We start from the raw sequence: 26004 nt of genomic DNA on the forward strand, positions 1-26004 counted from the left end.
CTATCATTCAGAGGGAGGAAAATTGATGTGTTAGGGGGATCTCGGTGCTTTATTTATGCTCACCTCAAATGGCTAAATTAATCAGTGACAAACAGCAATCCCCTCAGCTATAATAAGATGCATCATTTTAGGCTTGTACGTTTGATCGAAGTGGCAGCTAAGGATGGCTCCAGCGTCAGGTGAGGTGTCTCTCTCTCTCGCTCTCTCTATCTGTGGTGAGAGCAGATTTACAGATTCCATTACACCTTTATAGAACAGTTGGGCCAGAAGAAGTGAACATGCTACATACAGAGAGAGAGTGGATCTTTTTTTTTCTATCTCTCTTTGTAGGCACTATGAAATGTATTTATACTCCATTTAGAAGGCAGAGTTCTGCCAGGCATTTGCAGGACATGCGCCATGTCTCAGTGTAAGCTGCCATAGATACCCTGGGTTATGTGATTGATCTACTCAATGCCTGTTTAAGAAGATCGGCCGAGCCACATTAGGCTACTGTACTTGGTGTAATGGTTGTAGCATGACGCTCTCAGGGCACAAAGGTTCACTCATGGCATTACTTTTTTTATGCAATCTCTAAAAGCCTCACTCAAACCAATAGGATTTGTCAGAAAATATTTTGAAATCCAAGTAGTTTAGTAACGTTTAAGTATTGGCAATTAGTGTCTTCTTGAATTGCTGTGGCATTAGCATGGTCCCATTTTGATTTAATGCATGATGATTAAATATACCTCACGGGATATTGAAACCTTACCATTCAATGATTACAATATATGCAAAGAAAATTAAAAGTGCATTTAACAATTCTTAACAAGCTTTGCTGAAAAAAATATGGAAATAAAGTGTCAAACAAGATTCCTGAAATGTCAGTGCACCAGAGGCAATCTGATCATTCATGTACTTTTTATAGAGCAAAATCCTTACATCTACTTTGTGTCATTCATCTGATACAATTCAATAGGAAGTGCTGAGGCAGAATAAAGAAACATTATTCAAATCAGTGATCTGATAGAAAGCCAAGGTTAATGTGGGTATTCTGAAAGAAAGGAAATTCAAAGTAAAGACCTGTGTCAGTTCTGACCTTGCCCTCTCTCTGCCTTGTAAATGTGGCTAGAATAGCTACTCTTTAAAGATAAGACTTTACTTTAGTGGTGTGATAAAGGACTTTGCTTTTATGTTATACAAACATCTTACCAAAAAATAACAGCCTTGCATGCAGGTGTTTGTTTATTTATTTATTTATTTGTGAACATCTAAAGCCCTTGGGCCATGGCCACCTAAAATTACTTGGGAAAGATAACATCTCACCATGATAGCATTCTTTTCACAGAGGCCATTGGGGGTAACACACCTATAGGCCTGCAACTCAGATGATCCTACAATATGACATGCCATTTTACACCTTTTGCAAATACATAATGGGGGACTGAACAACATAAGAACATACATACAATTTGCTACTACAGCACAGAATATACTGTAAAGGCTGGTTTCTGTCATATAAAATTTGAATGTGCTTTTACACACAGTAGGCCTATGTATACTGAACAAAAATATAAACGCAACATGCAACAATACATAAAAAACAAACAGATGTTACCATTCATATATGGAAATCAGTCAATTTAAATAAATTCATTCGGCCCTAATCTATGGATTTCACATGACTGGGACGGGGCACAGCCATGGGTGCGCCTGGGAGGGCATAGGCCCACCTACCAATCAGAATTAGTTTTTCCCCACAAAAGGACTTTATTACAGAGAGAAATACTCCTCAGTTTCATCAGCTGTCCGGGTGGCTGGTCTCAGATGATTCTGCAGATGAAGAAGCCGGATGTGGAGGTCCCGGGCTGGCGTGGTTACACTTGGTCTGCAGTTGTGAGGCTGGTTGGATATGCTGCCAAATTCTCTAAAACAATGTTGGATGTGGCTTATGGTACAGAAATTAACATTCAATTCTCTGGCAACAGCTCTGGTGAACATTCCTGCAGGTCAACATGCCGCCCCCTCAAAAGTTGATACTTCTGTGGCATTGTATTGTGTGACAAAACTGCACATTTTAGAATGTCCTTGTATTGTCCCCAGCATAAGGTGCACCTGTGTAATGATCATGCTGTTTAATCAGTTTCTTGATATTCCAAACCTGTCAGGGGATGGATTATCTTGGCAAACGACAAATGTTCACTGACAGGGATGTCGACAACGTTTTGCCAACATTTGAGAGGAATAATCTTTTTGTGCATATGGAAGATTTCTGGGATCTTTTATTTCAGCTCATGAAACATAGGATCAACACTTTACATGTTGCGTTCATATTTTTGTTCAGTATATATGGATTCAGTGTTTGATTATCTTCCATTCCTTGAGTGCCAAAGTGAACACATGTGTGTGAGATTGTAGAAAAGTACACTTGCATATACAGTATACTGTAGGTGGTAGCAGTAGCCCTGACAGCGTGTTGATTGAATCTAAGCCTAAAGGTGTTTTTGGTCTCAACACTACTGCCTCTGTTGCCACCCACATAGAAGGAGGTTGACATCTTTAATTAAGAAGTCCCTGGGAAGGAATACTCTCAACTGTTGCTAGCTCTGCAGCAATTAGGGCACATTGATCGCCAACAGTCAGCAAGGCAGCTAGGGTTTAGAAAGTGATGTGGGGAAGGAGAGAGCAAGAGAGAGAGAGAGAGAGCAAGAGAGAGAGAGAGAGATAAAGAGGGTAAGCTAATTGAATTTGTTAAACTGAAGCAGGAGTTGTACTTTTTTTTCTCCCCTCAAACACAATTGTCTTTAGCTACTGTGCCAAGTGGCCCTCTCCACTGCATACACAATTGAGTTGTTGCGTTGCAATGTATTTATTATATTCTCTGCAACCAGTGTGTGTGGGATAATTATTCAGGACAGAACCTATGCAATTTGTAGCTTGACATGCTCCCATTATTATTAATATTTTCTCCATACAATTAAACAATGTTTCGCAGAGGAAATTGTGAAATGTTGGTAATGCAACTCTGTTGTGTCAATTTGTCCTTTGTGTAGGTATACTTACAAAGGAGTACATCATAATTACTCTACTGGTACATGTAATAATTGCATAGATAATGTCCTATGATTCAGCATGCAATGTTCAAATAATAACAGCAAACATGACTCATTAATACACCGTTTCAAGTGACTAGAGGATTTTGAAATGTATTCCAGCTTTATTATTAGTCGAGGACTTTGTCAGCTTGAACCATCTGAGTGACAGTTCAAATACTTCCAGAGGGCTGGCAGGCTGGTTGGCTGGCTGGCAGGATGTGTTGCTTGTTTTTCTGCCTGGCTTTCTCAAGTCACGTAATGCCCAGTCACACTGCTATTAGTCCAGAGGGCAGGGATTCTGTGTTTAATTGCCAACTGACCTTTTTAGACAATGTCACCTAAACATAGTTTTTAGCCAAGAGACGATCCTGACAGGTGAATGTCAACTGTAGATCAATAGTGTCGTTCAAGGGGATTTCATGCTGTGGCAAATTATTATGTGGCACTTGTCCACCAACTGCTCATTATTAGAAAGAAAAAAAACTTCAGAATGAGGATTTTATATGATCTTCTAAAGTTGTATTGTGAATAATTGCTCTAAAGGCTGTCATACAGATGTGATCATTATTGACACATTTTTCAAATTGGACTTTGATAGATCTGAGCTGAATTTATATGATACCTATTAGAGCAATATAGACTCGCACTTTAGAGGTGTGACCCTATTTCATTCTTATGTTGTGATATAGTTACAGTACCTGAGTGGTTTAAGAATCAGTTGTTCTGAAGTTAAATGGAAATTGTGTCCCTTACCCTGGTAGCCATGGTGCAGATGTCCAGATTCAAGGTAATCTAACTGGGGGTTAATTGGTTATGACCTGTGCTGAAGTCCAGACGGGGGCTTAACATTTTAGAGCAGAAACAATAAGCCAGAAGTCATGCCCCATGAAAATGGACATCATCATAAGAGCCTTACTACCCTGCCATATTCTGATAACATCAAATGGGCTGGCGAGTGGGGAGTATGGGAATGGAGCAACTGACGCATTTCTTAAAGTCCACCACAAAATGGTGGTCGTGCTTGGTTGTTTTTTTCCCCAGTATTCCATGGGATTTTACTGCAAACAAAATATTTTGTGGCTTGTTATTTGATTTTACGCTGAACAAAAAAAATAGAAATGCAACATGCAACAATTTCAAAGATTTGGCTGAGTTACAGTTCATATAAGGATATCAGTCAATTGAAATAAATTCATTAGGCCCTAATCTATGAATTTCAGGTGACTGGGAATACAGATATGCATCTGTTGGTCACATATACCTTACAAATAGGAAGGGGTGTAGATCAGAAATAATCTGGTGTGACCACCATTTGCCTCATGCAGCGCAACACATCTCCTTCGCATGGAGTTGATCATGCTGTTGATTGTGGCCTGTGGAATGTTGTCCCATTCCTCTTCAATGGCTGTATAAAGTTGCTGGATATTGGTGGGAACAGGAACACGCTGTCATACACTTCGATCCAGAACATCCCAAACATGCTCAATGGGTGACATGTCTGGTGAGTATGCAGGCCATAGTAGAACTGGGACATTTTCAGCTTCCAGGAATTGTGCATTATCATACTGAAACATGAGGTGATGGCAGGGGCTGAATGGCACAAAAATGGGCCTCAGGATCTCGTCACGGTATCTCTGTGCATTCAAATTACCATTGATTAAATGAAATTGTGTTCGTTGTCTGTAGCTTATGCCTGCCCATACCATAACTCCACCGCCACCATGGGGCACACTGTTCACAACATTGACATCAGCAAACCTCTTGCCAATGTGACGCCATACAGTTGAAACTGGGATTCATCCATGAAGAGCACACTTCTCCAGCGTGCCAGTGGCTTTCGAAGGTGAGCATTTGCCCACTGCAGTCAGGTCAAGACCCTGGTGAGGACGACGAGCATGCAGATGAGCTTCCCTGAGATGGTTTCTGACAGTGTGTGCAGAAAATCTTCAGTAGTGCAAACCCACAGTTTCATCAGCTGTCCAGGTTGCTGGTCTCAGACGATCCCGCAGGTGAAGAAGCTGGATGTTGAGGTCCTGTGCTGGCATGGTTACACGTGGTCTATGGTTGTGAGGCCGGTTAGACATACTGCCAAATTGTCTAAACTACATTGGAGGCGGCTTATGGTAGAGAAATTAACATTAAATTATCTGGCAACAGCTCTGTTAGGCCTTCCTGCAGTCAGCATGCCAATTGCACGTGCAAAACTGCACATTTTAGAGTGGCCTTGTATTGTCCCTAATGATCATGTTGTTTAATCAGCTTCCTTATTAAACAGGAAGGTGGATAGATTATCTTGGCAAAGGAGAAATGCTCACTAACAGGGATGTAAACAAATTTGTGCACAGAATTTGAGAGAAATGTTTTTTTTGCATATGGAATCTTTAATTTCAGCTCATGCAACATGGGACCAATGCTTTACATGTTGCTTTATATTTTTGTTCAATGTACTTGAAAAACATTATACCTGAAAGCCTCCAACAAAAAGCTTTCATTGAAATGGCTTACCACGAACTTGCAGCGGCATGTATTCATGGATTCCAGGGGAAGTCAGGCTTCCCAAAGAAATGTACCAAGAAAATTGAATAAAAAAATTAAATAAAAATAAAAAATCGTAGCAAGAGGCTGAATGTATCTCACCAGAGAAAGCATTTGAGCTAGCAAAACAGACTCTGTCTCTGTATGTGTATGTGAGGCTGTTTGGTCAAAAAGAGTATGACATTGTTGCTGCCCGTAGCATTGAATGCAAGGGAAGCCAGTGAGCATTTGGCCCCAGCTGATAAAAAAATAGTATCAAATAATAACCAATCAGCGTTGAGCTAAACTGAGTGAGCTCAACCGTGAATGATCCTGGTGAACCCCCAAAAAAGTGTCAATGGAAGCCAGTTTGGATTTGGCTTCACTCCTATCACATCGCATCGAGCGAGAGCAATACATCATTGACAAAAACAACTTGAATTTTCCCTTTCCTAAATTAGCCGTGGATGGAGATAGGGATTTGGACTTGTGGCTTTACTTAATTCTCCATACTGGCCAATGATTATAACAGTGGTTCTGATCCAACCATAAATTCATACATTGTGACCTTGGCCTAAGAGGATGGAAGTTGAATATGGAGCTAGATGTAGAAGGCTGATGTTAACTAGCTAACTTTGCTCATGAAAGGAAGTTAGGCTAGTGAGCAAGCATTTTAGCTAGATAGCCTAGGACAACAAAAAATAAAAACCTGTACTGTATGAGAGAGTATTCGACCGTTTCGTCAACATGAAATAGAGGACGGCATTGGCGTTTCTCTAAAAGTAGGGTGAGTCAACATATTTTTTCTACGAACACAAGCGCACACACACACACACAGAAATCGGAACCGTTGACAGCCACATTATATTTAGCTTACATTGATTGCACTAAATTGTTTTTCATATCTTTTAGTTGTCACTGTATTAGACTAAGCATAGGTTATTTGATGTTGTTGAAATGTTAAAGTTGTAATGGTGCTGGAATTATGGAGGCAGCTCCTGTTTTCTTTGCAACTTGCGGTAATTCTCCATGGTTCTAAATCAATAGTTAGTATTCTGAAAATGTTGGAAACATTAACTTGCTTGACCATGTAGGTCATGTAACTGTTTGTAACTGGATGAAAATAAAACCTAATATAACTCAAACGGAAAGCATTTGCATTTTTGCGCAGTCCAGGCAGTGCTGAGAGGGATAGTTTGGCCTGCTATTTGTCTGGTTCAGTCAGAACTATCAAAAAATGTGATGTTCCTTTTATCCATTCGGAAAATACTAATTTTCTTTACAAATACGTTTTAGAGTTTTAGGGTAAAAAAAAACACGCCCTGGTAACTCTTTTTATTTATTTAAATATTTTTTATATATATTGACTTTCAATGTTTTGTGGACTTTACCCGACAGAGGATGCTCTTCGGTTTTGTGTTGAAACAAAGATGTGGTTGAATTTATTTTGCCACTGTGTCTTCTTATTATCTCGGCCTTTGGCCTATATATCATGGTTACGAGGTATTTGAACTAACAGGTTATAGAACAAACAACACAATAATCAAAACACATACAGTAGGTTGTAATATTATAATTTTGGGGGGCTTGGCCTCCCCAGTGATTTTACACACGCACCACTACTGCAAACATTTTCTATCAGTATAGTTACAAAGGGAATTTATTTTATCATTTTTGCAGCTCTCAATGTAGTTTTTTCTCAGAGTGTAAATCAGTGGTCACGTGTGTACCGTTCATCCAAAACACTCTGCAGTCAAACACTGATTTCATGCCTCTCTCTACCAACAACCAACCTGCCCCTTCCTGACCTCACAGTCACCGCACACTAAACCACATTTACTCACAATATGCATCCAGGAAATTGCTGAATGATTTGCTGTACATTGGTGTGCATGTTCACTTACTCTTCCTTCTCTCTCACTGCTGTGAGCAGATCCATGTGATGAACTGCAGTGGAGCAACACTGATGGAACGAATGAGGACTGACAGCCAAGTTCAAGTATAATATATTGCCTTCCATAGTAGAACTGAAGAAGGGACTGTATTAAATAATCATGCACTTATATTGAAAGAATATTGAGATAAAATCCTCTGCTATAGTATATCTCTCTCAGGAGAGGACTGCCAGATGGAGATGGAAGGTTTCTGAGAGGCTAAGCCCTGTGTCTGATCTTCCAGATATTTATGGTACTGTCTGGTACTGTACTATGGTCATAAGATTAAGAGGAGAGAGCTATTCTATGATACACTCTCCATCTTAAAGAAATACATATTTTTGTCTAGAAATAAGCCTACATCCTGGCATGCCAGGCTGCCACTGGCTGGATGTTTTTGAGGCTTTATCTGGGGCTTGCTTGGGCAACAGCACCATGTACAGTGGGGAGAACAAGTATTTGATACACTGCCGATTTTGCAGGTTTTCCTACTTACAAAGCATGTAGAGGTCTGTAATTTTTATCACAGGTACACTTCAACTGTGAGAGACAGATTCTAAAACAAAAATCGAGAAAATCACATTGTATGATTTTTAAGTAATTAATTAGCATTTTATTGCATGACATAAGTATTTCATACATCAGAAAAGCAGAACTGAATATTTGGTACAGAAACAGTTGTTTGCAATTACAGAGATCATACGTTTCCTGTAGTTCTTGACCAGGTTTGCACACAGTGCAGCAGGGATTTTGGCCCACACCTCCATACAGACCTTCTCCAGATCCTTCAGGTTTCGGGGCTGTTGCTGGGCAATACGGACTTTCAGCTCCCTCCAAAGATTTTCTATTGGGTTCAGGTCTGGAGACTGGCTAGGCCACTCCAGGACCTTGAGATGCTTCTTACAGAGCCACTCCTTAGTTGCCCTGGCTGAGTGTTTCGGATTTTCTGCAAAGGGGACAGGACGACTGCACCGTATTGAGGTTGTTGGCCAAGATCTCGCGATACATGGCCCCATCCATCCTCCCCTCAATACGGTGCAGTCATCCTGTCCCCTTTGCAGAAAAACATCTCCACATAATGATGTTTCCACCTCCATGCTTCATGGTTGGGATGGTGTTCTTGGGGTTGTACTCATCCTTCTTCTTCCTCCAAACACGGCGAGTGGAGTTTAGACCAAAATGCTCTATTTTTGTCTCATCAGACCACATGACCTTCTCCCATTCCTCCTCTGGATCATCCAGATGGTCATTGGCAAACTTCATACGGGCCTGGACATGCGCTGGCTTGAGCAGGGGGACCTTGCGTGCGCTGCAGGATTTTAATCCATGACGGCGTAGTGTGTTACTAATGGTTTTCTTTGAGACTGTGGTCCCAGCTCTCTTCAGGTCATTGACCAGGTCCTGCCGTGTAGTTCTGGGCTGATCCCTCACCTTCCTCATGATCATTGATGCCCCACAAGGTGAGATCTCGCATGGAGCCCCAGACTGAGGGTGATTGACCCTCATCTTGAACTTCTTCCATTTTCTAATAATTGCGCCAACAGTTGTTGCCTTCTCACCAAGCTGCTTGCCTATTGTCCTGTAGCCCATCCCAGCCTTGTGCAGGTCTACAATTGTATCCCCGATGTCCTTACACAGCTCTCTGGTCTTGGCCATTGTGGAGATGTTGGAGTCTGTTTGATTGAGTGTGTGGACAGGTGTCTTTTATACAGGTAACGAGTTCAAACAGGTGCAGTTAATACAGGTAATGAGTGGAGAACAGGAGGGCTTCTTAAATAAAACTAACAGGTCTGTGAGAGCCGGAACTCATACTGGTTGGTAGGTGATCAAATACTTATGTCATGCAATAAAATGCAAATTAATTACTTAAAAATCATACAGTGTAAGTAGGAAAACCTGCAAAATCGTCAGTGTATCAAATACTTGTTCTCCCCACTGTATGTGTGAGCCTTGATGTGGCGCAGAAGGGGGAAATAATTTGATGTATACTTCAGGACCTATACTCTTAGAGGATAAGTGCTCCTTGAAAACTCAATTAGACCAGGGGCACTCTCCGAAACCCACTGGTCACACAGGCCTGTTTCGCAGAATGGTAAGCCCTGCTATATTAGCTGACCTCAAGGTATTTTTCCTCAGTAGAGGAAAGACATATTTAGAGGTCAAGACAAAAAGGGGCAATTGGGTTGTGCCTAATTAAAATGTTCTGCTAATATGGAGTTACACTGGGGGAATTAGTGACAGAATAGGGCTTTGGCTCATTAAAATCCATCCAGTTTTTGTTAATTGTCTCTAAGCGCCCGTCCGGTAGAGCTCTCACCTTCCCGAGACATGAAAAGTAATTGAACTCCCTTGAAGTGAGCTGACAGTTAGGTTTGTGACAGTTAGGCTTGTGACAGTTAGGCTTGTCAGGCATCTGGGCATTGTAAAGGCCACGTTTTATAGGGCACAGTCACTCTGGCTATGTTAGTTATTTTCTCTCCGATGAAGACTGTGTGCCCCCAATATCCTTCCCTGAATAAAAGAGAAATAATGTTGATGCCAAATCATAACAGCCAGTCCCTTTTATTTATCAGAACATTCCTCTGGAGTGCCATTTGACTCAGAGCAGAAAATGGTTTTGAAATGTTCAATTAAAATGATGTAGAGCTTTTTTCCTGCACCCCTTTAGATGTTATTTCCTGCTGTCTTCAAGATTCATACTGTACATGTTGTATATTGAATCAAAATGTAAATGATCAACAGTGACCTGGCCAGAAGCTGCTGTTGACAGAGAGATAAAGCAGAAAGGTCATCCAGTCACAATCGTTACTCGTCCTGACACTTCCTTTCCTTTCTCTCTCTCTCTCTCTCTCTGCAGTACGGGCTTTTCTGGGTATCGTTACCACAGCCAGCGCTGAGGAAAGTAATGAATGTACAGACACACTAGGGCATTAAGCTCAACAAACGGCCAGGCAAGAGAGCCAACAACCTCCATATAGGCCTGCTCTGTTTTCATAGTAGAGTCTAAAGGGCTGTTAGATCCAAAGATGTACACTAGTAACATGAAACCCTAAGGCCATGGTATATTAAAAACAAAAAAACTATGTTTTAAGTTAGAAGTAGGCATTGGTCTGAAGAAAGAAAGGAAATTCACATGAGCGCCACAATGCCTACTCCACCCATGCTCTATCGAAGTTTTCCAGCACCCAGTTTTGGCCTACTACACTACCATTCCATTCAATAATTTAAAAAAAGACAATACAAGTAAAATGTGTGTCTAGTGAAATTGTAATGCCAAGTGCCAGGTCTCTCTCCATTCAGAGACATCAGTATCAAGCCTGGCATTCAGTCTGGACTTCATCACTTTATCTTGCAAGTCTCCATGTGCTGGCTCTATGTTTCTGTGAACACATACACCCGGTCACTGTTTTATTACCAATTAGGGATAGGTGATATCTCACACAAAAACATATACTATGTTGAAGTTTGAACAAGTCAGACTAAACCTACCTAATTCTGTGGCTGGAGAGGTGTGGCTGGAGGTAAGGTCTTTACCAGAGCCCCATTATCAGTGGTGGTTATGATGAGCCCGGTGGAACCAACCTGATCGTTGCGTTCACCTTTTTATATTTCACTTCAGTTATCATAAAATTCAATAGAATGGTAAACACAGTGATCAGGCTGATTCCACTAGGCTAGGTTATGCCCTGGACATGATATGCATTTAAGAAGAAAAGATGCAACAAATAATATGAGTTTACATCCAATTTGCATAAAGTTTCACAATTGGGTTATCAACTGTATTAAAGTAATGAAGGTGGTTACATTCTGTATTTGTAGATTTGATGAGCTTGTGAAAGCTGTTGCCACAGACAGGTGAAGGTTGTTGGCCAGATACTTGCAACATGTTGCTGACTGTTCCATTCATAAGAATGCACACAGTGAGGGCATGTCTGCATGATGCTGATGAGGGTCCGCTTGCTGGTCTTCTCTATGCTGCATGTTCGGCTGCAAACTGGACATCTCCCGAACAACTGCAGCAGGCAATCTTATAAGGTGTTGTTGACTGGGAGGGCTTGTGTCAGGGTGATATAATAGACAGCCAAGTGCTCAATTGCATTTTGTTATAAAGAAAGAACCAAACTTTTTACTAATGCACCTCACAACCAAATATACTCTACTAGTTGTATCTGCTTGGCTGGTGAATTAGCCGAATAGTTTATCAAACTGGGTATTTTTTTAAATAAAACCTTTCAAATATACATAATCAGCAGTCTATAGTCTAGCTACCGGTATTCTCCCCACCACCACTGCACTGGGGACCAACAAACTCCAACTACCTATTCCACATGATAGGGTCTTTCGGCAGGGCATGCAAACCATAGTTGGTCAATCCGTATAGGGCTTTTCAGTCAAAAATGTCCATGATCCTTTGTTCGTGTTAGGGGCGATGAAACAACAGGGCCCCGTTTAAATCAAATAATTTTAATATGGCCGAACGGCATAGGCAAAATGCTGTAGATGGCATAGAGTACAGTTCTATACATATGAGATGAGTAATGTAGGGTATGTAAACATTATATAAAGTGGCAATGTTTAAAGTGACTAGTGACACATTTATTACATCCAATTTTGTATTATTAAAGTGGCTGGAGATTTGAGTCAGTATGTTGGCAGCAGCCACTCAATGTTAGTGATAGCTGTTAAACAGTCTGATGGCCTTGAGATAGAAGCTGTTTTTCAGTCTCTCGGTCTCAGCTTTGATGCACCTGTACTGATCTCGCCTTCTGGATGATAGCGGGGTAAACAGGCAGTGGCTTGGGGGGTTGTTGTACTTGATAATCTTTATAGCCTTCAGGTGACATCGGGTGATGTAGGTGTCCTGGAGGGCAGTTAGTTTGCCCCCGGTGATGCGTTGTGCAGATCTCACTACCCTCTGGAGAGCCTTACGGTTGTGGGCGGAGCAGTTGCTGTATCAGGCGGTGATACAGGCCGACAGGATGCTCTCGATTGTGCATCTGTAAAAGTCAGTGCAGTCAGTGCACAACAGATGCACTGTTTACATAGCTATAATGTTAGCGAGCTCTTACCAAAGTTTGGTGATGGTTTTGAACTGATATACGTTAGCTAGCTAGCAACCTATGTTTTGTTGGAAAATGTAGGACTGGCTTTTGGACATGAGCTAGCTAATGTTAGCTAGTTTCTGATTCAAGGTCAGCTGTTGTTGTCTGGCTCTAGCTAGCTAATGGCTGAAATAATTTGTAGCTGTGTTCGAATAGCCATATTAACATTATGTATACTACATACTTAATGAGTATATACTACACACTATATACTATTAGTTCATTTTAGTATACTGTAAACAAACCTGTCTACCGAAAGTTGATGCTGTTGTTAGCATAAGAAATTACTAGCTTGACCTTTTAAGATTTTGGGTGTGTTCGTAAATTCAATCTGGATTGCCAGAGTGCACTCAGAGGGCAAATCAAGTCAGTAAACGTTGGGTAGTTCGTTAGATAGCATATATTTAATATACTGCCTGGCAAGTTCGATGTATTAGTAGCCACTAACATTAGGTAGCTAGCTAACATACTGGTACATACTGCTGTAATAATATGCTATGTTCTTCGTAAGGATAGCGTAGCTAATTAATTGTCATAATTAGTTAAAGGACACTGTCTACCGGTGTACGGCTAGCTAGCTACCATTGTCGCCCCTGCCCCTTCTTGCAGGAATGCCCCGAATTGTGGGCCGCAATTGCATCCATGTGTACGTGTGTGTATAGCTCGTATGCTATCGTGTGTGTGTGTGTGTGTATGCGCCTGTGTTTGTGTTGCTTGAAAGTCCCTACTGTTCCGTAAGGTGTTTTTTTATCTGTTTTTTAAATACAATTTTACTGCTTGCGTGAGTTACTTGATGTGGATAGAGTTCCATGTAGTCATGGCTCTATTTAGTACTGTGTGCCTTCCGTAGACTTTTCTGGACTTGGGGACTGTGAAGACACCTCTTGTGGCATGTCTTGTGGGATATGCATGGGTGTCCGAGCTGTGTGCCAGTAGTTCAAACAAACAGCTTGGTGCATTCAACATGTCAATACCTTTCATAAATACAAGCAGTGATGAAGTCAGTCTCTCCTCCACTTTGAGCAAGTAGAGAATGACATGCATACGATTAATATTAGCTCTCTGTGTACATCCAAGGGCCAGCCGTGCTTCCCTGTTCTGAACCAATTGCAATTTTGTGCTATTACTAAGTCCTTTTTTGTGGCACCTGACCACACGACTGAACAGTAGTCCAGGTGCGACAAAACTAGAGCCTGTAGGACCTGCCTTGTTGACAGTGCTGTCAAGAAGGTAGAGCAGCGCCTACTTCCCCCCCATCTTAGCTACTGTTGTATCAATATGTTTTGACCGTGACAGTTTACAATCCAGGGTAACTCAACTTGCTCAATTTCCACATGATTTACTTCACATTTAGTATGGGTTTAGTGAATGATTTGTCCCAAACACAATGCTTTTAGTTTTAGAACTATTTAGGACTAAATTAATTTATGCCACCCACTCTGAAACTAACTGCAACTCTTTGTTAAGTGTTGCAGTCATTTCAGTCGCTGTAGTAGTTAGCTGAAATGAGTGCAACACTTATAAAGAGTTGCAGTTGGTATCAGAGTTGGTGGCAAGGAATAAGTTGTTCCTAAATATTAGGTGAAATTAAAAAAAATTATTAAACATAGTGTTGAGTCATCTGCACACTCTGGCTTTCCTCAAAGACAGTGGCAATTCATTAGTGAAGACTGAAAAAGGTAATGGGCCTAGACAGCTGCCTTGGGGAATTCCTGATTCTACCTGGACTATGTTGGAGAGGCTTCCATTAAAGAACACCCTCTGTTTTCTGCTAGACAGGTAACTCTTTATCCACAATATAGCATGGGTATAAAGCCATAACATAAGATTTGCCAGCAGCACACTATGATCGATAATGTCAAAGGCTGCACTGAAGTCTAACAAAACAGCCCCCACAATCTTTTTATCATACATTTATCTCAGCCAATCATCAGTCATTTGTGTAAGTGCTGTGCTTGTTGAATGTAAGCATGCTGAAAGTTTGTTGTCAATTTTATTACTATAAAATAGCATTGTATCTGGTCAAACACAATTTTTTCAAAAAGTTTACTAATGGTTGGTAACAGGCTGATTGGTCCGCTATTTGAGCCAGTAAAGGGGTCTTTACTATTCTTAGGTTGCGGAATGACTTTTGCTTCCCTCCAAGCCGGAGGGCACACATTATCTAGTAGGCTTAAATTGAAGATGTGGCAAATAGAAGTGGCAATATCGTCCGCTATTATCCTCAGTAATCTTCCTTCCAAGTTGTCAGACCCGGTGGCTTGTCATTATTGTTAGACAACAATAGTTTTTTCACCTCTTCTACACTAACGTTGTAATTTAAAATTACAACGCTTGTCTTTCATAATTTGGTCAGATATACTTGGATGTGTAGTGTCAGCATTTGTTGCTGGCATGTTATGCCTAGATTTGCTAATCTTGCCAATGAAAAAATCATTAAATTAGCTGGCAATATCAGTTGGTATTGTGATGAATGAGCCATCTGTTTCAATGAATGATGGAGCGGAGTTTGCCTTTTATCCCAGAATTTCATTTAAGGTACTCCAAAGCTTTTTACTATCATTCTTTATTTAATTTATCTTGGTTTCATAGTGTAGTTTCTTCTTCTTTTTATTCAGTTTAGTCACATGATTTCTCAATTTGCAGTAAGTTTGCCAATCGGTTGCCAATCGGTTGTGCAGCCATTCCTTTTACCTCATACAATTTTTCAGTTCCTCATCAATCCATGGGGATTTAACAGTTTTTACAGGCATTTTCTTAATAGGTGCATGCTTATTAGCAACTGGAATAAGCAATTTCATAAATGTGTCAAGTGCTGTGTCTGTTTGCTCCTCATTACACACCACAGAACAACAGATATTCTTTACATCAGTAATATAGGAATCACTACAAAACGTATTGTTTGACCTCTTATACAATATATTAGGCCCAGCCTTTGGAACTTTGGTTTTCCTAGAGACATCTGATGGATCTGGATACTGCTTTCAAACAAATTTCTGCAGCATTAGTAAAGATGTGATCAATACATGTTGATGATTTCATTCCTGTGCTGTTTGTAACTACCCTGGCAGGTTGACTGATAACCTGAACCAGGTTGCAGGCACTGGTTACAGTTTGAAGATTTTTCTTGAGTGGGCAGCTTGATGAAAGACAGTCAATATTTAAATCACCCAGAAAATATATATTTCTGTTGATATCACATTCATTATCAAGCATTTCACACATGTTATCCAGATACTGACTGTTAGCACTTGGTGGTCTATAGCAGCTTCCCACCAGAATGGGCTTTAGGTGAGGCAGATGAACCTGTAGCCATATTACTTCATCAGTATTTGACATGAGATCCTCTCTAATCTTTAAAGGAATGTGGTTCTGAATATAAACAGCCTCCACCATTGGCATGTTTATATTTTCTATACATGTTATAACCTTGTATTGCTACCACTATAACGTCAAAGGTATTATCTAAGTGAGTTTCAGAGCTAGTCAGAATATGAATGTCATCTGTTACTAGCAAATTATTGATTTCATGAACCTTGTTTCTTAAGCTACATATATTAACGTGGGCTATTTTTAGCACTTTTCTTCTGGGATGCTTACTTGCTTTCATTTCTTTACTGGGAAGCTTAGCAGCAGTAGATGTGCTCATGTTCTTTATGTTAGTGCAGGGTGAGCTGCTCACAGTGGACTTCCTCCTAGGGCACACCGGCTTAGTGCTAACAGTTTAAATCTGGTTCATAGGCACATGATTACTGCACACAGTAGCTGTAGGATCAGTAGAGGCGTTCAGGGCAGTTAAATGGACATAAATTAGGTTACTTATATTGTGTCTACTGACGCTCCTGGTGTAATGTACAATTGCTGAAGCATTATGACAACTCTGCGTCACAATGGTAGGGATTAGCTGAGCTGGGTTTAAGTCATTGATAAGTCATTGTCTCAACGCAGCCTTATAGTTCAAGTGGAACTGACAGAGATTTAACTACTTTGCAGATATGAAACAAACAGACAATCATAATATATGTAGAAAATATCACATTCCTAGTTTATGCTACAAAACTAACTTTATAAGAGGCTTTAAAAAATACTGTATTTGACTCAACATTCCATGACGTACACTAAGGCATTGTTGGCAGAATAGATGGATGCAGTTCAATGCATAATTAATATAATTCACCAATACATTTCCTGGGTAGTCCAAAAAATATTGCTATCAGGTTGTAAATCACAGCTGGCCTGCTGCATTGCTTGCTGCCTCCATTTGGGATACACTATTTCAGTATCAATGACTTCATATTTAGGACAAAAACTGACGAATGTAACTACTGTAAGGCTGGGAATATCAATACAATCAAACTAGCAAGGGCAATGATCACAAGTCAGTCATAACGTGGCTAGCGTATCTATTTATGTAGCAAGCTAAAAAAACACAGAGCCTATCATTAGCTAGCTAGCTAGCTGCTAAGAGGAGGTAATGTCTTGTCATTGGAAGAGTGGGTGAGTGACTGACTTTTTGACCCTCATATTGTTTTTCGATGGCTATACACAGCTAGATGCACGTGTCATTTGGTTAGCTAGCAAGAACTTGAACGACCGTTATCCTGTTAGCATATCTCTTTCGTTCACTCTGGGTGTCTTCTTCAATTTCAGAGCACTCTCGTCTGAGTGTGCCAGAGCGTAGAATAACTGTACAATAGGTGCACAATAATGTTGGATGCCAGCCGCCAATAAACCCCACAGAAGAAGGGGCGGGGGCAACAACGGTAGCTAGCTAGACGTAAACCGGTAGACAGTGTCCTTCGCCCTCACCAGTTCCATTAATGCAGTTCCATTAATGACAGCGAGGCCAGGTGTTCGGCAGACAGGAGTGAAGTACACTGTGTGCTAGCTTAGCCAGCTAGTTCTAAGGAGGACTCTGGTACACAGCAGTTGGAAGCGGGGACGACACTGTGTGTAGCTCTCTAGCAAGCTAGCACACCTCACTCTGACCATTTTACTCGCCCTAGCAGAGCTGCTTAGCTAGGCAGTTTACATGTTATCTAGAGCATTCACGAGTAACTATTACTTGTTTTGCCTACGTCTACTGATATTCAGCTGGCGTTGCATGCTCGTAAATACATATTTTCCTAAGCATATCTTTCTGAACCTTCTAAACTGTTGAGAATCGACCCTGATCCAAATGGTTGCATAATCAGGCCTAAGCTGTTGGCCTATGCAATTATTTCAGCATGAAACAAAGCAGGGGATGTAAGCGGTTATTCTAATTAGCCTACATCACTACAGTTTACAGCCTATGGACAATAATTGTATAACAATAATACAGAGGTCCGTAAACCTTTCCAGCTTGTGACACAAATTAGAAACTGACCGTCCTCCCCTGACCCAAATGGTACACCAAATAGACAAATTAGGTAGAAATAGTGTGTGATTATAGATGTATTCTCACAACTCGCAACCCACCTCTCAGAGCCCACTTTGGGTCACGACCCATAGTTTAAGAAACGCTGGAATAGTACATTCCTCATTGCACTGTGCTATTGTAGCCCAGGTATAATAACTTTCTTGTCTAAAAATTATCATCATGTCATCATCTGTTAATTTTTTATTTAAAAAAAAACTTTGACAAGTAAATATTTAGCTTATAGCCCTAATATTTAGATAATGAATGGGCTAATATCTACACATCATTAACCTCTCTCTTCCAGCTGTTCCCATGCACAACAGGCTATGGGCTACACAATCCTCTCCGAAATAATCCATTCCTCTTTTTGTGAAATCCTAGGAAAAGCTATAGGCCACAAAAACTATAGGAGATTTATTTTGATAATTTTTTATACTAAGCCTAATAGCCTATTCAGGCAAAGAAGCATGCTTTCTGTGGCTGTGAATGTAAAACAGACCTCCAGCATAAAAAATGTATGTCAGGGAAAGTTCAGGAGAGCAAGTGCATTGGTGTGATCACTTTTGGCAGGTTATGATAACATTGTTGCACAGATACATTGCAAATAGTTGCAGAGGACATACAGAGATGACACAGTGAAAAAAAGAACACCTAAATGAATTGACAACCATTAGAAAAATGGAAATCACTTGCAAACCACTGGAGCAATGAGGCAATGAAATGCTGTAAAAGATGTGCAGGCTAAATGGTGATTGTTGTTGAATTGCTACATTTAAATATGAGTTACTATATTATTTTTCATTAGGCCTACATTTACTTTAAAGTATTATTTGCAGTTTTCACTATGACAATGAACACACCCTTAATGGACTGAATGATCTGAACATGTATCTGTGTGAGACCTCATGAATGGTCTTGTGTTACCACCTTATTAATAGGCAGCCGTGCAGTAGGCTGGATTATGTTGTTGAATTGTATAGTATTGTTGTATGTTTTAATTCTGTAATGTATTGATTGTTGCTGCCTTCTTGGCCAAGTCTCCCTTGAAAAATTGTTTTTGGCTCTCAATTGGCTTTTCCTGCTTAAATAAAGGTTAAATTAAAAAAACTTGGGAGCAAGGCCCACCCACTAGGGAGCCAGGCCCAGCCAATCAGAATAAGTTTTACCCAACAAAAGGGCTTTATTACAGGGAGAAATACTTTTTCATCAGCTGTCCTGGTGGCCGATAAAAGCCGATTCCGCAGCTGAAGAAGACGGATGTGGAGATCAAGGGCTGGCATGTTTACACTTGGTCTGCAGTTGTGAGGCCGGGCAGACTTACTGCCAAATTCTCTAAATTTCTCTAAGACGTTGGAGGCAGCTTATGGTAGAGAAATTAACATTACATTCTCTGGCAACAGCTCTGCTGGGCGTTCCTGCAGTCAGCATGCAAATTGTACACTCCCTCAAAACTTTTGACATATTTGACATTATGTTGTTTGACAAAACTGCACATTTTAGAGTGGCCTTTTATTGTCCCCAGCACAAGGTGCACCTGGGTCAACATCATTCAAAATTGTATATAAAAAATATACACTGGATCAAATTTGTAAAGGATCCTTATGTGCGTATGCCTTCATGATAATAGAAGCATAATGACATAGACTTCAAAGTCAATTTTATACATTTTAGACTTTTATTTCAGTGGAAGGAGGCAATTTTTCAATGTCCCAAGTGCTGCTCAATAAACTTCAACAAGAATAATTAGGAATAAAATTATACATTTTAGAAAATATTTCCTGATTTTCCTTCATTAATGTTATCTTATGTATAGTCTTTTTATGTTAAATGCTGCACTTTTTATAAGAATATTGACCATTTTCTGTATGTCATCAAAGTCGTTGTCCACCCTGTTACATTGTGGTTACTGGCACTTTAAGAAAATATATATTCTCTACAATGACATCACAAACAGGAAATGATGTAACTTCCTTGGTGGGAAAACAACTGTGGTGAACTTGGTGAGTATCTAGATTTCATACAATTACATTTTCATCATTATATTTTGGGGATGTGATTTTGGAAAGCATAACATGTCCACCCTGTTAAGCAAAAATACAAAAGACGTTAATCGAATTTTGTATTTTCAAAATATATTTGTCAAACAATGCAATTTCCTTTTCAATTATCCTAGCTTCATCACAATCACTTGGAACATAGTTGCTAATTTTAGCTCAAAATGTCCACCCTGTTATTGTCCAAATGGATATCTTGCAGACAAAATCTGTGTTTTTGTTTATAAATTGTATTACAGTATATATATATACAGTATATATAACATGTATAGTATTTTAAGAATAAATAAATATCAATTGAATCAGGTTTTTCTGAAGGAATGGCACCTCTTCTTAGTGCAGCTGAAAGACAGTGGCAATACAGAGTTGTTAGAGAAAGAGAGCGAGAAATGGAGGAAACATAAAGAGACAGGGAAGAAGGCAATAGCTGAACTCAGTGACAGAGTGCAGTGTGCAGAAAGGAAGAAATGGAGAGATTCAAAAAGTATACTCAGAGCCAGGGCCAAGGCTAGTGCGTTATTGCAGTCCCAAACACCCCCCTCAACTACTGAAAATCAGCCTGGGCCTTCAAGGTTAGAATATGCTTAAGATAAGGCATTTAAGATTATTAGTTGCTAAACATTCTACTAACTCTAACCGTAATCCCTAACCATAACCCTAATCCCGATCTACTAACCCGTGTTCTTAATTTATCTCTGACTCTACCTAATCCTAACCATGCATTTAATGTGTTTTTGGCAAAACATACAGAAGACTCCAAAAAGAGAGAGCGCATTTAAAATCAAGTGGCAAAGGAGAGGGGAAAAAATTAAAAATACAGGAAGAGGTATGCAAGGATTAGGGGAGAACAGGTATCTGTACCGTCTCGTTCAACAGTGAAAGCATTGCTGAGACATCAGAATGTGACATCACCTGTTAAGAGGGCTCTTCTCTTTCACACATCTCTCATTAAAGATATCAAAACAAAATACAGAAATGCAAGGAAACAGAAGAACAAGCAAATCATTGTGAAAGTGACTTTTGTGAATATACTGAAGAAGTATAACTTTCAGAAGTATGCCAAGACTGTGTAGGGCTTTTCAAATAAGGGAGCTAAGTTGGAAGGGGACCTTTGCTCTTTTTTGACGAGGAAGGGAAGCAGAACAGAAACAGAAATCAAAAGGAAAGTGAAGGATTTCTTTCTTCGTGATGATGTAAGTCGTATAACGACCGGTCGTAAACAAACCATCACACGACTAAAGAACAAAATGCAGAAGAGTCTTCTGACTGACACAATGAAAAATCTGCACAGGAAATTCCTGTCTGAGGAAGTAGGTCAGTTGTCCTATACCTCCTTCTGCCGCCTCGGGCCATTTTCGGTTGTTACGCCCAATGACACTGATCGTGAAACTTGTCAGTGCAAAACCCATGAGAATTTACAGTTCATGGCAAATTCTCTTCACAGCCTTGGGATTTTGTCCAACAAAAACCTTGAGGACATGGTCAACTCAAATATGTGTGACCTGAAATCGAAGCTATGTGCTTATGGTGAATGCAATGATTGCTTCCTCACCACTCATCCAACTCTGAAACCTCCTGTGAATGTAGAAGTTCCTCTGACACAATGGACCATGGAGAAGATCCAAAAGATGAAGAGAAGTGCTCCATGATAATCGTGAAGAGGGAGGTCACAATAACAGAAACTGAACTGGTCAGTCAGTTTCAAGATAGGCTCGCCAAGTTTAGGCAACATATCTTTAATATCAAGTGGCAATACAGGGCCTATAGGGAGCTTAGGGATATTCTGAAGAACATTGAACGGTTCTTGCACAATGATTTCAGTGAAAACTATTCATGCAAATACAGTCAAGAGATTCAGTCCATGCATTTTGGAGGATCTCACCAGCAAGCTACTCTCCACACTGGAGTGCTCTACACTGCTGTAGACCAACCACCAATTGCTTTTTTGCTCCATTTCGCCATCACAGAGACATGATCCACCCGCCATTTGTGCACCGTGATCTGGTTCTTGCTATGTTGGGAACTTCTACCTACTTACCACAGAACCACACAAACAAGGCTTTCAAGGGGTCAACTGGAATTTCTTTGAGGCCAGTCATGGCAAGGGGGCACCAGATGGTGTTGTAGGGGCCCTCAAGAAGAGATCTGCAGATAGAGCTGTGCACCATGGAAAGGATATCCCAGATGCACAGGCCCTGTACAATGTCCTAAAGGTTCTTACCTCCTCTGTGGAGATGTTCTTCATTAATGAGAGTGATGTTGAGGCAAGAGCAGAGGTAACCCTCCTTCCTCCCCATACACACATACATACATTTTTCTTGTACAGTAGCTGGTTGAGTATTGAAATGTATAAGGTGTTTGTTACTCTTTATATCTTATCATATGCTATCTCTTCTCACCTCAGATGCCTGCCTTAGATGCCATTAAAGGAACGATGAAGATTCATCAGGTTATCAGTGTCTCACCAGGCCAGATAAATATAGGGACATTACTTGGCTGTGCAAGAAGAATAGTGGCATGTTGGACTGTCCCTTGTTTTCAGCTCAAAGAGTCAACTCTGGGTGACGCTACAGCATTTAACCAGCTCACTGTATCTCATGACAAGGCTGACAGCACATGGTGACCTGGCACCATTGAACTTAATCACGTAGGGGAGTGGTGTGTTGTCAATTAAGGATACCCTGGCATCATCATGGATGTAAAGGAACACAACATTCTGAGTCCAAAGGAAGATATTTGTTGGTACTCTGATGGACAGATTATTTGTCTGATGCCAGAGCCACAGGCTGTTTATAAACGCTCTGTGCAGATGGAAAAATCCACCTGGAAGTATGTGGAAGAGCATTTGGGGTGAAAAGGGGGAGGATGGAAAGAGGGGGAGCGAGAGAGGGGGAGAGGAAGAGAGGGACAGGAATGTGTTTTAATGCTAATTCCAATGATTTTGTACCAGCAATGTATTTTTGTGTTGTTGTTTTTCACAATGAATATGTATAGAAATAGCAGTTCCAATGTGGTTACTACTGTACATGTATTACTATGTAGATCAGTATTCAGTGTTCAGGGTTTAATTTATGTTCTGTCCTGTTATAGCTGTCCACCCTATTATACCTTGGTCTACCCTGTTATCCTGGCATCTTATTCATATTAATTCAGTTACATTGTCAAATACCAATAATTTGTGTATTGTATTTCAAAGAGTAAGACACAGCCAACACCACACAATTATAAACTTGTATAAAATATAATTAATACCTGTCTCAATTTAGAAAGATAAGGTGCAAATTAGATGAAGTTCTGCATAAAACCACACATTGTGTACAAAATCTGTTATTTCTTTATAATTTGACCAGAACACATGGACAGGGTTGACAAGGAGACACAATAGCTTTAAGAAAATGAAAATATTATTAAAATAGTCCAATGAAAGTAATTAAAGACAGCGCAAGTCCGTAACAGGTTGGACACACAGTATCATATGGCTGATTCACTGACAATGTAATTATCTAACTCTTAAGTGCTGGAGCTTGGCCAACATGTTTTTCTACATGTCTAATATTTCCTTTTTGTATTAAAACATTAAAGGAATACAAATTCTGAAATAAAAATGTTAAATGTTGCATGGTCCAAATGGTACTGTTTTGTGATATTGACCCACCTGTGTGATGATCATGCCATTTAATCAGGTTCCTGGAATGCCACACGTGTCAGGTGGATGGATTATCTTGTCAAAGGACAAATGCTCACTAACAGGAATGTAAACACATTTGTGCCAACAATTTGAGAGAAATAATATTTTTGTGCATGTGGAACATTTCAGGGATCTTTTCTTTCACCTCATGAAACAATGGACCAACACTTTACATGTTGCATTTATATTTCTGTTCGGTATAGTTCAGTGGCGTTTTCCCTCTCCCCGCTCTCTCCCTGTAGTGCTGTACTGAAACTGCTGCAGAAAAATGGTTACGTGACTCTGCTACGTTGCTGGATGCAGGCATCACTCTGCTCCATTGCCAGTGAATTCATGATTCAGAAAAGTGTGCAAAAATGAGTTTTATTGAAAGCGTACGGTCGAACTTGCTACTATCAGTTTTGAGTCAGGAAATGTGTACTTTTCCACCTGAAACATTTTCGATTATTTTGTATGAATATTTTATGTAGTCGACTGCCACAGCAGCGGAGATGGGTAACAACTGTGCATGTCCCCTCTCCGAGGAATCCCTGCTATGTAGAAACTGCAGGTTATGCCTTCATTCAAGTTTTTTGGGGGGCAGAGAAGTGAAGACATGGTTGAACATTAGTGATACAAAGTCAACAACAACCTACAAATATGTCTGACGACAAAATACTTGCCAGTGAGGAAGAAAACGACAGTCGTTGAACTGTATTTGAGCCTGAGAATTCCGAGGAAGAATTGAGGCAAATTGAGCTTCAGATGGCTGTCCTCCACCACCGAAGTTGCAGCAGTAGCTGGACCACAGCCCCAACCCATCCCCAGGATCAACACAGACTGGTGGTGCAGTTGCGCTCCACTGGTGGTGCAATTGCGCTCCAATGCTGCGAATGAGGAATATCTGTGCTGCAGAGAATTCTGCAGAGAAGCCTTTTTTTTGCAAAAAATATGTTGTCCAGAACAGGGCACCTGCCCTGAATGATGGATCGCCACTGTATCTAACAAGTACAGTGGCTTGCGAAAGTATTCACTCCCTTGGCATTTTTCCTATTTTGTTGCCTTACAGCCTGGAATTAAAATAGATTTTGGGGGAGGGTTTGTATCATTTGATTTACACAACATGTCTACCACTTTGAAAATGCTAAATATTTTTGTATTGTGAAACAAACAAGAAATAAGACAAACAAACTGAAAACGTGAGCGTGCATAACTATTCACCCCCAAAAAGTCAATACTTTGTAGAGCCAACTTTTGCAGCAATTACAGCCGCAAGTCTCTTGGGGTATGTCTCTATAAGCTTGGCACATCTATCCACTGGGATTTTTGCCCGTTCTTCAAGGCAAAACTGCTCCAGGTCCTTCAAGTTGGATGGGTCCCGATGGTGCACAGCAATCTCTAAGTCATACCACAGATTCTCAATTGGATTGAGTTCTGGGCTTTGACTAGGCCATTCCAAGACATTTACATGTTTCCCCTTAAACCACTCGAGTGTTGCTTTAACAGTATGCTTAGGGTCATTGTCCTGCTGGAAGGTGAACCTCTGTCCCAGTCTAAAATCTCTGGAAGACTGAAACAGGTTTCCCTCAAGAATATACCTGTATTTAGTGCCATCCATCATTCCTTCAATTCTGACCAGTTTCCCAGTCACTGCCGATGAATAACATCCCCGCAGCATGATGCTGCCACCACCATCCTTCACTGTGGGGATGGTGTTCCCGGGGTGATGGGAGGTGTTGGGTTTGCGCCAGACATAGCCTTGTCCTTGATGGCCAAAAAGCTAAATTTTTATCTCATCTGACCAGTGTACCTTCTTCCATATTTGTGGGGAGTCTCCCACATGCCTTTTGGCGAACACCAAATGTGTTTGCTTATTTTTTTCTTTAAGCAATGGCTTTTTTCTGGCCACTCTTCCGTAAAGCGAAGCTCTGTGGCGTGTACGGCTTAAATTGGTCCTTTGGACAGATCTCTGCCGTGGATCTCTGCCGTGGAGCTTTGCAGCTCCTTCAGGGTTATCTTTGGTCTCTTTGTTGCCTCTCTGATTAATGCCCTCCTTGCCTTGTCCGTGAGTTTTGGTGGGCGGCCCTCTCTTGGCAGGTTTGTTGTGGTGCCACATTCTTTCCATGTTTTAATAATGGATTTAATGGTACTCCGCGGGATGTTCAAATTTTCTGATATTTTCAGTTTAAATTATTTGTAAAAATGTTGAAACAATTTTTTTTTTCATTTCACTTCACCAATTTGGAATATTTTGTGTA

General features: G+C 40.5%; 1 protein-coding gene and 1 long non-coding RNA gene across 2 annotated transcripts in view; both read left to right on the plus strand.

The window, feature by feature from the left end:
- The window catches only part of LOC109910097 (X-linked interleukin-1 receptor accessory protein-like 2), a 319792-nt gene that overhangs the window by 49823 nt on the left and 243965 nt on the right, over positions 1 to 26004 (plus strand). The window lies entirely within an intron of this gene.
- Positions 19978 to 23696, plus strand: LOC109910273 (uncharacterized). The gene is made up of 2 exons (XR_002257854.2): positions 19978 to 20025; positions 22484 to 23696. It is a non-coding gene; the product is annotated as an uncharacterized LOC109910273 (long non-coding RNA).

This window comes from Oncorhynchus kisutch, linkage group LG19 (genome assembly GCF_002021735.2).
Source record: "Oncorhynchus kisutch isolate 150728-3 linkage group LG19, Okis_V2, whole genome shotgun sequence".
Taxonomy (NCBI): domain Eukaryota; kingdom Metazoa; phylum Chordata; class Actinopteri; order Salmoniformes; family Salmonidae; genus Oncorhynchus; species Oncorhynchus kisutch.